This window comes from Gorilla gorilla, chromosome X, assembly GCF_029281585.2.
Source record: "Gorilla gorilla gorilla isolate KB3781 chromosome X, NHGRI_mGorGor1-v2.1_pri, whole genome shotgun sequence".
Classification (NCBI taxonomy): domain Eukaryota; kingdom Metazoa; phylum Chordata; class Mammalia; order Primates; family Hominidae; genus Gorilla; species Gorilla gorilla.
In genome coordinates, this window is record NC_073247.2 from 47,699,710 (window position 1) to 47,713,892 (window position 14,183).

The 14,183-nt window shown below is 39.3% G+C and overlaps 1 protein-coding gene across 2 annotated transcripts in view; it reads left to right on the forward strand.

Annotated features, from left to right (window-relative positions):
* The first annotated feature begins 1,117 nt into the window (after window positions 1–1,117).
* Window positions 1,118–14,183, forward strand: part of PRRG1 (proline rich and Gla domain 1) — a 111,641-nt gene continuing 98,575 nt past the window's right edge. Inside the window, exon 1 of one of the 2 annotated variants that reach the window (XM_004063984.4) lies at window positions 1,118–1,238. The gene's annotated coding sequence lies outside the window, so the exon portion shown is untranslated. Of the gene's footprint in view, window positions 1,313–14,183 lie in introns of both variants that reach the window. The other variant, XM_004063985.4, reaches the window with a different exon arrangement.

Here is a 14,183-nt window from a genome sequence, read left to right on the forward strand (position 1 = left end):
AATGCTCCCATCACAGTTAAAATGCTTGCTAGGAAAGACTATTGGTGTGGTCCTGTGGCAATTCTTTTATTCTTAATAAGCCAAATGTTTCTTAATTCCATCACAATTAAAGTAAAAAGAAGGGGAAGTTAGTTTGGAATAAATCACTTCAGGTCCACAGCCCAATTCACTTTGGATTCACTCAGGCGTGTGTTTATTTTAATAGCTGATCTGAAGGCATGTGAGATGCCACAGCTGACCAGACTGTAAACAGAAAAGCATACAAGTTAAAACCAAGCACGCATGCAGCATGGAATAATAATCAAGCTAGGCTCCTTATGATGCAAAATGCCAGAAAACCTCCAAGCATTAGGTCAAAGTTTACACAATAGCAAAAGACTTTTATTCTGTTTCTTAGAGGGGCTTGTAGAAGTTTAAGGTTCAAGTTCTAAGATAGCTCTACCTAAAAAGCGAGGTCAAAGATGGGTTTTCTTCTCAAGATATTTGGGTAAGTTTGTACAAGGCGGTTTCTTTTTTTTTTTAGAAAAAGCAGATAGTTGTCACCAAGAGTTGTCCGGAAACAGTGGCAAGGGAATTATTCCTCAAGGAAAGGGCAATTCTCTGAGCTGTAACAGTGGACAATGGTCGAATAGTCACCAACCACGATCTGGGCTCACACATAGCAAAGAGGTATATTAACTAGGATGCCCTACACAGGCGGTCTGTGGATGAGAAATCCCTATGCCCCTCACTTCACCAGGGCTGAAGAGTACGCGATGAGGAGAAATGACTAGGAAAAGGAATAATGTGTGGTGAGGTACGTATGCGACAGAGAAAAAGGCTGGCGGGGACCCGCGGTGGCTAGAAGGAGAGACGTGGCGGCCCAACGGCTGACTACTTGGGCCCGCGCCGAGCCAGGCTTTCTCCACGGTGCGTGTGGGAGTGCACAGAGGGGCCTCGACGGCTTTTCTGTATGTGTTATAAATAAACCCCAAGAATGGAAAGCTCCAGCAGGATGCCCTGAGCGCTGGGTCTTCCCAGCAGAAGCGGTGGAGGATCCGCCCCTCGTTTCCCACCCCCGCGCCCCACCCTGTTCCCGCCCCTTCTCTCCTAACCCCGCCCCAGCCCAGCCCCCGCCTCTTTCCACCTCCCTTCCAGTCCGCTCCCGGTTCCTGGCTCCAGCTAGGCTCGGCAGAAATAGGAGCGCGCAGGCGCGACGTGCGGCTCGCAGAACGCCGAGTAGCGGAGCGGGACCCGCTGTGAGTGTGGCGGCCGCGCTGGGTTCCTAGCTGGGGAAACGTGATCCGGACGAAGCGCCCCAGGAAGGATTGGGGTGTGTGGGGGTGACTTCGGTTCTGCGAGGAAAAACCCGTCAGATATGCGGTAGCTTTGGTAGCGACGCAGCCTGTGGGTGTCCGGCCAGGGCCGCGTGGGGAGCGGAGTGCGTGGTAGCGGGAGTGGGTGAGGGTGGGTATGACGAGAAAAAAAATTGAAGGAATGGGGTTCACAGGCTGGAAGTCCGCACACAGACTGGGCAGGACCGCGAGGCTTGCCAACGGTGCTGGAGGGTGTCCCAGCTTCAAGTTCAGTCCCCTGCTTGGTGCCCATGAGGGACGTCCCAAGCTCATCCCTTCCTCCAGCGCTGCTTAGAGAAGTGCAGAGTTGCTAGAAACATTCCCCGTCGGAGGGGAAAGGATTTGGAGGCGGTGGGCTGTCGGCCCGGGCTAGTCCCAAGGAGGGCGTGGCGTTCGTGTGACTTTCCTTTACCCACCCCCGGGAATGTGTCCGTCTTCTGATCCATTGTGCCCGTGGACATTTTAACAAAGGCTATGACTGTTTTGTAGGCAGTGGCGGGTGACAGTGGGAGGGGGTGCGTGCGAGGTCGGTCGCGGTGCGGCCCTGGGGGATGGGAGAGCGGGGGGAGGGGGAGGCGGCGTGGGGGGAAGTGGAAGGAAGAGAAACAGTCTTCCTGCTTCAGGTTTTTCCTTCTTCCTGGTCCGCTGAATTTGATCACTGGTAGGAACAGCCCCAAGAGGGATATGACTGGAAAGTAGTGTGTGCGCGTTTGGACTCTGGCTCCAGCCACTGGTTTTTGTGATTGTGCTGTGCAAGTATTTTCTACGAGTCCCTTTAGGAGAAAAGCGAAACTAATGGGATTTGAAAGGAAATAATTGAATGAAAGGATGAAGAGGTTGAGTGACAAAACTTAGAGCTTAATTATTTGTCTGTTGATGGTCATACTATAAAGCCAGACTTTGAAGGATGCGAAGGTGTTCAAGCCAGAGTAAGTGAAAAGTTGGTTAGGCTACTGTTGATTGTTTCAATCAAGAGTGGATTATTGGGCATGTGTGTGGATGTGCTGTCAAGATCTTGGGCCGACTCACTTTAGAACCTTTGAAAATAATATTAAGGATACAAAACATTAGGGCAAATATTGTAATAATTGATAAAGCTCCATATGCTTTCATTTTCAAACTTAGGGACTTTTATTAAAGATAGTATATGTGTTCCCAAGCATAGATGTTGATATTTTTACTCATTTGTTTTAAGTTAATACAACAAAATAAACTGAACTTCTTCCTCCTCCACCCCTTTCCCTCGATTGTAAATCCCGTTTTATAAACGTTTACTTTCTGATCTGAAGTATACTTAAAAACACAATTACCCCGCCCAACCCCCACCCCTGCACCAACCTCAGGCATGAGGTGAACAGGATTTCTTCTGGTTTTATTGTTATGTTATTCTTTCTTTTTCTATTTTCCCAAATTTGGGGCAGGTGGAGGGCGGGGAGTGTTAGGGATCCCTTTTCTCTTTTCTAGTGCCTGATGAATTCCTATTCATCTTTCTAGACTTAGCCTGATTCACTTCTTGAAAAATTTTGCCATCTCCTCCAGAGTGAATTAATCACACCCTTTTCTGTTAAATTTATATCACTTGCCTTATTTCTCCATTACTACTAGAACCTCAGTCTTTTGTGTTACCCTTGTACCTAGAGCTGCCTGGCATGTGATAAGCACCTAATAAACTAACTTACAGATATATATTAATAAATGCTGTTAGAAAGATGGTAATTCATAGGCCGGGTGCAGTGGCTTACTCCTGTAATCCCAGCACTTTGGGAGGCTGAGGCAGGTGGATCACAAGGCCAGGAGATCCAGACCATCCTGGCTAACATGGTGAAACCCCGTCTCTACTAAAAATACAAAAAATTAGCGGGGCGTGGTGGTGGGTGCCTGTAGTCCCAGCTACTCGGGAGACGGAGGCAGGAGAATGGTGTGAACCCGGGAGGCGGAGCTTGCCGTGAGCTGAGATCGCGCCACTGCACTCCAGCCTGGGCTACAGAGCGAGACTCCGTCTCAAAAAAAAAAAAAAAGAAAAAAAAGATAGTAATTCATATTGCATAAAGTTCATGGGATAATACAAGAAATTCAGAATTCTGAAATTGTATTTAATATTTGAGCAGCATTATTTGGAATATGGATAAGTACTGTGTGGAAATATGTTCTCATGTATTAGTCATAGTTTATCCTTCTAAAAAGAGGTGCAAAAACTCTACAGATAAAGGGAAAATAGGGATCAGGAAAAGGTGAAGTTTTTAAAAAGGCCAGTTTCTGATACTGAAACTAGTGAAATTAACTATTTGTAGAAAGACACAAATAGGTTGCTGCTGGAATTTAGGAAGTACTACAAATGAATCAGCTTGCCAGATGGTATTCTCTGAAGGGTGATGTAACTAAAGAAAGCTGTAATCTCACCAGTTGTATTATACTTCTTTTACATCTTAAAGTATGTTCAGCCTTTGGCTAATGGGTCTCTTCATGTTACAGTTCCCTGATAGGCTTGGTCTAACCATTTCTGCCAAACTGTCTTTGACATCTCTCTTAACTCCACCAGGATCACTGGCCTTCCAGTTACCTCTGGCTCCTAACAGGAATTATCTTCCCCCTGTTCCTCACCTCCAGCCTTCTTCTCCTGAATGGATTTATGTATTTGAGAAAATACCATGAACAAATGATCACTTACTTTATAAAAGAATGGAATTGGTTCTTTAGTTTAAAAATAAGTCAGGATTGGCTACCTGCTTAGTCTAGCCTTCTGTGCCTGCAAAGGAGACAGAGAACTATGAGCATTAGTAACCCTTATTTTTCTTCATTTCTCCCTTATTCATCTAAATGCAAAAGCACTTTTTTTTATTTCACTTTTAAAAATAGCATTAGTCATTGTTCCCAAAACACTTCAAGTTAGTCTCTGTTTTTTTGACTAAAACTCAAAACTCAGGGAGGAAGAGTAGTAGCATCCATAAAACTTTTTTAAAGTTCTACATCATCTGTGGACCTACTGACTGAAAAAATACTCCAAACCAACCATTGTGATTATACCTTCCTTCTTAAAACTTTCCTCTTAGACTTCCTTCTCGTATTTCTGATTTTTTTTCTCTAATTCTTTGACCAGTTAACCTCAGTCACCTCCACAGTCTTCTCAGGGTTCTGTTCAAAACTCTTTTTCTCACTGTATGCACAAGAGTCAAGGGCATGGAAACTGGAGAAATCGAAAATTGGAGGCAAGACAAGAAGTTAAACTTTTCTTTCTGAGCATTAGTTTCCTCACTTGTAAAAATGATAATTATAATACTTACCTGATAATTAAGATCAGGTATATAGTGATGTGATGCATAATGACATTTTGGTCAACTATGGACAACATGCGTGATGGTGGTTGCCATAAGATTATAATGGAGCTGAAAAACCTGGTGACTTTGTAGCCTTTGTAATGTCACAGTGCAATGCATCACAGTATATAACACTTGATAATAAATAACTATGCTAATGGTTTATTTACTATACTATACTTTTTAATTATTATTTTAGAGTATACTTCTACTTATATATTTTTTAAAATTAACTGTAAAACAGCCTCAGACAGGTCCTTCAGGAAGGCAAGAAGAAGGCATTGTTATCATAGGGAATGATATCTCCACCCATGTTATTGCCCCTGAAAACCTTCCAGTGGAACAAGATGTGAAAGTGGAAGAGTGATATTGATGATCCTGACCCTGTGTAGGTCTAGGCTACTGTGTATGTTTGTGTCTTAGTTTTTAATAAAAATATTTAAAAAGTTAAACAAATTAAATAGATAAAAACTTATGGAATAAGGATATAAAGAAAGAAAATGTTTTTGTACAACTGTCCAGTGTATGTTTTAAGCTCAGTATTATTACAAAAGAGTCAAAAAGTTGAAAATATTAAAAAGTTTATGTAGTAAAGAAGTTATAGTAAGCTAAGGTTAATTTATTATTGAAGAAAGAATTACATTTTTTATATATTTGGTGTAGCCTAAGTGGAGAGTGTTTATAAAGACTACAGTAGTGTACAGTAAATGTCCTAGGCCTTCATATCCACTTACCACTCACTCACTGACTTACCCAGAGCAGCTTTCAGTCCTGCAGGCTCTATTCATGGTAAGTGCCCTATACAGATGTACCGTTTTTTACCTTTTATACCTATTTTTACTGTACATTTTCTGTGTTTAGATACACAGACATCATTGTATTACAATTGCCTATTCAGTACAGTAACATGCTGTACAGGATTGTAGCCTAGGAATAATAGGGTATGCCATATTGCTTAGGTGTGTAGTAAGCTATACCATCCAGGTATGTGTAAGTACATTCTATGATGTTGACACAACAACGAAATCGCCTAAAGGCATTTTTCAGACCATATCCCAGTTGTTAAGTGATGCATGACTGTTAACAGCTTATAATGTCTAGCACATAGTAGTGCTTTTAAAATGTTAGCCGTTGTTATTTATGTCTGCTGTTTCTTGTGAGCTCCCATTATTTCAGTAGCAATTAACTTCAGAATGTGGATGTATTGATATTTCCCACCCTGTTTGAGCTCCAGTTCTGTATTTGTAGATAACTCCCATGTATTTCCAACAGGTTGCTTAGCACAGTGGTTCTCTAACTTCAGCATGTACAATAATCACAAGATGCATAGATTTCTGGACCCCATACCCAAAGTTTGTGATGTCTAGGATAGAGTCTAAGAATTTCCATTTCTAATAAGTTCATAAATGATGGTGATTCTGCTGTCCCTGGGAAAACATTGAGTGGCATTTATCTGTATGGCATTCAGACAGGTTGGTGGAGAGGAAGGGAGAGGAGAACAAAAGACCAAAAATTTATAAAAATTAAGAACAGAGTGCACTTTAAGCTGGTAGTGCTTTTTTTATTTTTATTTTTATTTTTTTATTTTTTTTTTTATTGAGACAGAGTCTTGCTCTGTCGCCCAGGCTGGAGTGCAGTGGCATGATCTCGGCTCACTGCAAGCTCTGCCTCCCGGGTTCATGCCATTCTCCTGCCTCAGCCTCCCAAGTAGCTGGGACTACAGGCGACCACCACCACGCCCGGCTAATTTTTTTGTATTTTTAGTAGAGACGGGTTTTCACCGTGTTAGCCAGGATGGTCTCGATCTCCTGACCTCGTGATCCGCCTGCCTCGGCCTCCCAAAGTGCTGGGATTACAGGTGTGAGCCACCACGTCCTGCCGGTAGTGCTTTTAAGACTGGTTAGAGTGTCCTCTAAAATGTAGAGAGGATAGGACTGACAGAAGATGCTTGGATTTGATGACCACAAGGTTTTCTTTTGTTTATTTTTGGTGTGTTTAGGTGCAGATTGTTGGTTTAATTATACTTCTCAGTTGGTATTATATTATCATTATTATGACCAGGAGAACATATCACAGGTATTTGAGGTAATGGCTTTTTTGTTTGTTTGTTTGTTTGTTTGTTTTTTGAGACAGGGCCTTTCTGATGCCCAGACTAGAGTGTAGTGGCGCAAACACGGCTCACTGAAGCCTCAACCTCCTGGGCTCAAGCAATCCTCCCACCTCAGCTTCCTGAGTAGCTGGGACCACAAGTATGTGCCACTATGCCCAGCTAATTTTTAAATTAAAAAATTTTTTTTGAGATGAGGTCTCACTATATTGCCCAGGCTGGTCTGAAACTCCTGGGCTGAAGTGATCCTACCACCTCAGCCTCCCAAAGTGGTGAGATTACAGACGTGAGCCACCATGCTCAGACATAGAGGTAATGGTTCTTAATCTGGTGTGTGCATCAGACTGTCATAGGGAGCTGTTTCAAACAATACACTTAAGTTTAGTGCCCCTTCCCACAATATTGACTCATAAAATCTGGATTTCAGGGTGTGGGATCTAGGCATGAAAAAATTCCCTGGTTAAGAGCCATCTCTTCAGCAATGTTGGGCAGAATATGGAAGAACTGAAAATAGTTTTATTGGTAAATTGCTGGTGAAAGGAGAATAGAAGAAAAAGACTGGAGTTTGAAGATTTTTGGAGTTCAAGAAAATGGGAATATGTAAAGGTGAAAAGCCTGCTGGAGTCAAGGAGCGATTGAATGTGTAATGTTATGAACATATAATTGGTGGAATACAGTACTGGAGCAGGAGAGCGGGAGAGAATGGAATTAGTAGGTACCATAAAAAGAGAGGAGAAAAGAGTGAAAAAAGTAAGTTTAAAGATGGAAGTGGGAGAAGCTGAAAGAACTCTCTTTAAGGGAGGTTTGTTTGCACACTACTGTTCTTCAGTGGAACTTAAGTAGTCTTGAACTCTTAAGTGGAATGGATTTTTTCAAGTTTAATAATGCTAGCAAATAAATCAATAATTTCAGCGATTCCAGCTACCACTAATGGCTACAAGTGTATTTTTCTTCAACTTAGTTCGAATAATTATTTTTTGAAATTAAGTCTAGACATGCTGTGTTGTAATGTTATTGCCCTAGCCCTTGCCGTAAGACTGCTATATCATAAGTTTCATATGATTTTCACTCAGTTATTCAACAAATGTTTGTATGACTGTCAATGGCCAGGCATCCTTCTAAACACTGAGGATACAACAGTATATAAAACAGTTATATTTTATTAGAAATTTCCGCCTTTGAGGCGCTTGCATCGTATTTGAGGGAGGCAGATAATAAAGTAAATGAGTAAAATATAAGAAATATATATATATAATTTTCTATACATATACACATAAATATACATATATGTTAAGTGACATGGTGCTGCATTCTTTGGAGAAATACAAAGCAGGGAAGGTGAATGGGGGAACCTATAGGTATTCATCTATAGGTGAATAGAGCATGTTGGAGGGAGGTAATCAGGGAAGACTTCACTGTCAGCAAAGACTTGTAGAAGATAAGAAAACCATTTATTTGGAGGAAGAGCTTCCTAAGCACAGGGAACAGCAATTGTAAAAGTCTTGAGGTGGGTTCTTTTTGAGACCTTTTAGCTAAAAATAGCAAAATGGTTTTTGCGGCTGGAGTAGCATGAATGAGAAGTGGTGAATAATAAGGCATAGAGTCAGATAAGCAAGAAGGATTGTGGGAGTGGTGGGAAGATTGCAAGAGGAGGAATTTCTGAGTGGGAAGATCAAGAACTACATACTGGCCATGTTGAGTTTGAGATGATTATTTGATACTCCAGGTAGAATTCATGGGATAGGTATGGGTAAACAGGAAACTCTAGGAATGGATCACGACATTATAAGGGCAGAGAAGGGGTCATTGTTTTGCTTTGTTTTTAAATTTAAAAACTTTAGTTTTTTAGAGCAGTGTTAGGTTCATGGAAAAATTACAAGGAAAGTACAGAGAGTTCTCATATACCCCCTCTTCACATACACAACCTCCTGCACTATCAGGACATCCTGTACCACAGTGGTACATTTGTTGCAGTTCATGAACCTCCATTGACATATCATTATCACCTAAAGCTAATTGTTTATATTAGGGCTCACTCTTGGTATTGTACATCTTATGGATTTGGATGAATGTATAATAACATATCCACTATTGTATTAATATTATGATATGATATAGTTTCACTACCCCAAAAATTCTCTGTGTTCTGCCTTTTCAACTGCCCTTCCTTCCAGCCCCTGGAAGCCACTGATCCTTCTACTGTCTCCATAGTTTTTCCTTTTTCAAAATGTCATATAGTTGGAATTATGAAGTATGTAGCTTTTTCATATTGGTTTCTTTCACCTAGTAACGTTCATGTAAGCTTCCTCCATGTTTTTTCATGGTTTAATAGCTTATTTCTTTTTAGTGCTTAATACTCCATTGGATATACCACAGTTTATTCATTCACCTACTAAAAAATATCTTGGTTGCTTCCAAGTTGTAGTAATTATAAATAAAGCTATTATAAATATCTGTGTGCAGTATTTTATGTGGACATAGATTTTCAATTCATTTGAATACAAAGGAGCTCAATTGCTGGATGAGAATATAGTAGTCCCCCTCCCCATCCATGGTTTCACTTTCCACATTTCCAGTTACCCAAGGTCAACTATGGTCTGAAAATATTAAATGGAAAATTCCAGAAATAAATGTCATAAGTTTTAAATTTTGTGCCATTTTGACATGATGAAATCTCGCACCATCCTACCACATTCTGCCCAAGACATGAATCATCCCTTTGTCCAGAGTATCCATGCTGTATATGCCTTTCGCCCATTAGTCACTTAGTAGCCATTTAGGTTGTCAGATCAAAAAAACATAGCATGTATAGGAGTTGGTACTATCCAAGATTTCAGGCACCCTTTGGGGTCTTGGAATGTATTCTCCATGGATCAAGGAGGACTACTTTATGTTTAGTTTTGCAAGAAATTGACAAAGTGTCTTCCAAAGTAACTTACCACTTTTATTCCCATCAGCAGTGGATGAGTTTCTGTTGCTCCACATCCTTGTCAGCATTTGGTGTTGTCAGTGTTCTGTATTCTGGCCATTTTAATAGATGTGTAGTGCCAGCTCACTGTTGTTTTAACTTGCAATTCCCTAATGACATATGATGTTGGGCTTTCCATATGTTTGTCATCTGTATCCATCTGTATATCTTCTTTGGTGAGGTGTCCACATTTTTAGTCCATTTTCAAATCAGGTTTTTTTTTTTTTCTCATTGCTGAGTTTTAAGAGTTGTTTGTATATTTTGGATAATAGTACTTTATATGTTATGTCTTCTGCAAATATTTTCTCACAGTCTGTGGCTTGACTTCTCGTATTCTTGACAGTGTATTTTGCTGAGTAGGAGTTTATAATATTAAATCCAGCTTATCAATCCTTTCATGAATCATACCTTTGGTGTTATAACTAAAAACTCATTACCATATTAGAGGTCATGTAGATTTTTTCCTATGTTCTAGGAGTTTTATAGTTTTGTATTTTACATTTAGGTATATGATCCATTTTGAGATTTTTATGAAGGATGTAAGGCCATATCTAGATTCATTTTTTTTCATGTGGATGTCCAGTTGTTCCAGCATCATTTGTTGAAAAGTCTATCTTCATTGTTTTGCCTTTGCTCCTTTGTCAAAGATCAGTTGACGATATGGATATATCTCTCTATTCTGTTACATTTACCTGTTTGTCCATTCTTTTGCCACTGTCTTTATTACTGTCTTTATTACTAATTCTTGAAATTAGGTAGTGTCAGTCCACCAACTTTGGTGTTCTACAATATTGTCTTGGCTGTTCTGTATCTGCTGCCTCTCCATATAAACTTTAGAACCATTTTTTTTTTTTAAATTCACAAAATCACTTGCTGGGATTTTGATTGGGGTTGCACTGAATTCGTAGATCAAGTTGGAAAGAACTGATATCTTGAGACTATTGAGTCTTCCTATTCGTGAACATGGGATATCTTTCCATTTATTTAGTCTTGATTTTTTTCACCAGAGTTTTGTGGTTTTCCCAATGGAGATCTTGCTCATCGCTGATATATAGGAAAAGAATTGACTTTTATTTATTAACCTTGTATCCTGTAACCTTACTATTATCACTTATTAGTTCCAGGAGATTTTATTTAAAACAATCAATTCTTTGGAATTTTTCTACGTAGACAATCATGTCATGTGTGAACAAAAACAGTTTTATTTCTTCCTTCCCAATCGGTATACGTTTTGTTTCCTTTCCTTGTCTTATCACATTAGATGGGATTTCCAGTATGATTTTGAAAAGGAGTGGTGAGAGGGGACTTCCTTGCCTTTTTTCTGAGCTTAGAGGGAGTGCTTCAAGTCTTGCACCATTAAGTATGATGTCAACTGTAGTGTTTTTATAGATGCCTTTTTCCATTTGAGTGAGTTCCCATCTATTCCTAGTTTGCTGAGAGTTTTTTTTTTTTAAATCATGAATCAGTGTTGGATTTTGTTAAGTGCTTTTTCTGAATATATGGATATCATTGTGTAAATTTTCCCTTTTGGCCTGTTGATGTTCTGGAGTACATTAATTGGTTTTCAAATATTGAACCAGCCTTGCATACTTGTCATACATCTCACTTGATCATAGCATATAATTTTTTTATATATGGTTGGTGGATACAATTGATAATATTTTGTTGAGGATTTTTCAATCTGTGTTTATGGTAGATATTGGTCTGTAGTTTTCTTTTCTAGTAATGTCTTTGTCTGGTTTTGGTTTTAGGGTAATTCTGACCTCATAGTATTGCCTTGGCTTCTGACTTCAGGAGAGATTGTAGAGAACTGGTATAGTTTATTCCTTAAGTGTTTGGTAGAATTCAGCGGTAAACCCATCTGGGTGTGGTGCTTTCTGTTTTGCAGGTTATTATTGTTTCAATTTCTTTAGTATAGTCCTATTCACATTGTCTATTTCTTGTGTGAGTTTTGGCAGATTGTATCTTTCAAGGAATTGGTCCATTTCAAGGAATTGGTCCATTTCATCTAGCTTATCAAATTTGTGGGGATAAAATTGTTCATAATATTCCTTTATTATCCTTTTAATGTCCATGGGATCTGTAGTGATGTCCTTTCTTTCATTTCTGGTAATAATTTGTGTCCCCTCTCTTCTTAATTACCCTGGCAAGAAGTTTATTGAATTCATTGATCTTTTCAAAAAACCAGCCTTTGGTTTCATTTATTTTTCCCTGTTGATTTTCTGTTTTCAGTTTCACTGATTTCTGCTTCAATTGTATTATTTCTTTTCTCCTATTTACTTCAGGTTTAATTTGCTCTTCTTTTTCTAATTTCCTAGGATGGAAACTTAGATGATTGATTTCAGATCTTTCTTTTTTTCTAATGTATGCATTCAAGCTATAAATTTCCCTCTAAGCACTACTTTTGCTGCATCCCACAAATTGTGACAAGTTGTATTTTAATTTTCACTTAGTTCAAAATATGTTTTTAATTTCTCTTGGGATTTTTTCTTCAATAATCCATGTGTTATTTAAAGGTATGTAGTTTTTTTTTTTTTTTTTTTTTATCTTTCTGCAGTTTTTTTTTTTTTTACATTTTTTTTTTTTTATTATACTTTAAGTTTTAGGGTACATGTGCACATTGTGCAGGTTAGTTACATATGTATACATGTGCCATTCTGGTGCACTGCACCCACTAACTCGTCATCTAGCATTAGGTATATCTCCCAATGCTATCCCTCCCCCCTCCCCCAACCCCACAACATTCCCCAGAGTGTGATATTCCCCTTCCTGTGTCCATGTGATCTCATTGTTCAATTCCCACCTATGAGTGAGAATATGCAGTGTTTGGTTTTTTGTTCTTGCGATAGTTTACTGAGAATGATGGTTTCCAATTTCATCCATGTCCCTACAAAGGACATGAACTCATCATTTTTTATGGCTGCATAGTATTCCATGGTGTATATGTGCCACATTTTCTTAATCCAGTCTATTATTGTTGGACATTTGGGTTGGTTCCAAGTCTTTGCTATTGTGAATAATGCCGCAATAAACATACGTGTGCATGTGTCTTTATAGCAGCATGATTTATAGTCCTTTGGGTATATACCCAGTAATGGGATGGCTGGGTCAAATGGTATTTCTAGTTCTAGATCCCTGAGGAATCGCCACACTGACTTCCACAATGGTTGAACTAGTTTACAGTCCCACCAACAGTGTAAAAGTGTTCCTATTTCTCCACATCCTCTCCAGCACCTGTTGTTTCCTGACTTTTTAATGATTGCCATTCTAACTGGTGTGAGATGATATCTCATAGTGGTTTTGATTTGCATTTCTCTGATGGCCAGTGATGATGAGCATTTTTTCATGTGTTTTTTGGCTGCATAAATGTCTTCTTTTGAGAAGTGTCTGTTCATGTCCTTCGCCCACTTTTTGATGGGGTTGTTTGTTTTTTTCTTGTAAATTTGTTTGAGTTCATTGTAGATTCTGGATATTAGCCCTTTGTCAGATGAGTAGGTTGCGAAAATTTTCTCCCATGTTGTAGGTTGCCTGTTCACTCTGATGGTAGTTTCTTTTGCTGTGCAGAAGCTCTTTAGTTTAATTAGATCCCATTTGTCAATTTTGTCTTTTGTTGCCATTGCTTTTGGTGTTTTGGACATGAAGTCCTTGCCCATGCCTATGTCCTGAATGGTAATGCCTAGGTTTTCTTCTAGGGTTTTTATGGTTTTAGGTCTAACGTTTAAATCTTTAATCCATCTTGAATTGATTTTTGTATAAGGTGTAAGGAAGGGATCCAGTTTCAGCTTTCTACATATGACTAGCCAGTTTTCCCAGCACCATTTATTAAATAGGGAATCCTTTCCCCATTGCTTGTTTTTCTCAGGTTTGTCAAAGATCAGATAGTTGTAGGTATGCGGCGTTATTTCTGAGGGCTCTGTTCTGTTCCATTGATCTATATCTCTGTTTTGGTACCAGTACCATGCTGTTTTGGTTACTGTAGCCTTGTAGTATAGTTTGAAGTCAGGTAGTGTGATGCCTCCAGCTTTGTTCTTTTGGCTTAGGATTGACTTGGCGATGCGGGCTCTTTTTTGGTTCCATATGAACTTTAAAGTAGTTTTTTCCAATTCTGTGAAGAAAGTCATTGGTAGCTTGATGGGGATGGCATTGAATCTGTAAATGACCTTGGGCAGTATGGCCATTTTCACGATATTGATTCTTCCTACCCATGAGCATGGAATGTTCTTCCATTTGTTTGTATCCTCTTTTATTTCCTTGAGCAGTGGTTTGTAGTTCTCCTTGAAGAGGTCCTTCACATCCCTTGTAAGTTGGATTCCTAGGTATTTTATTCTCTTTGAAGCAATTGTGAATGGGAGTTCGCTCATGATTTGGCTCTCTGTTTGTCTGTTGTTGGTGTATAAGAATGCTTGTGATTTCTGTACATTGATTTTGTATCCTGAGACTTTGCTGAAGTTGCTTATCAG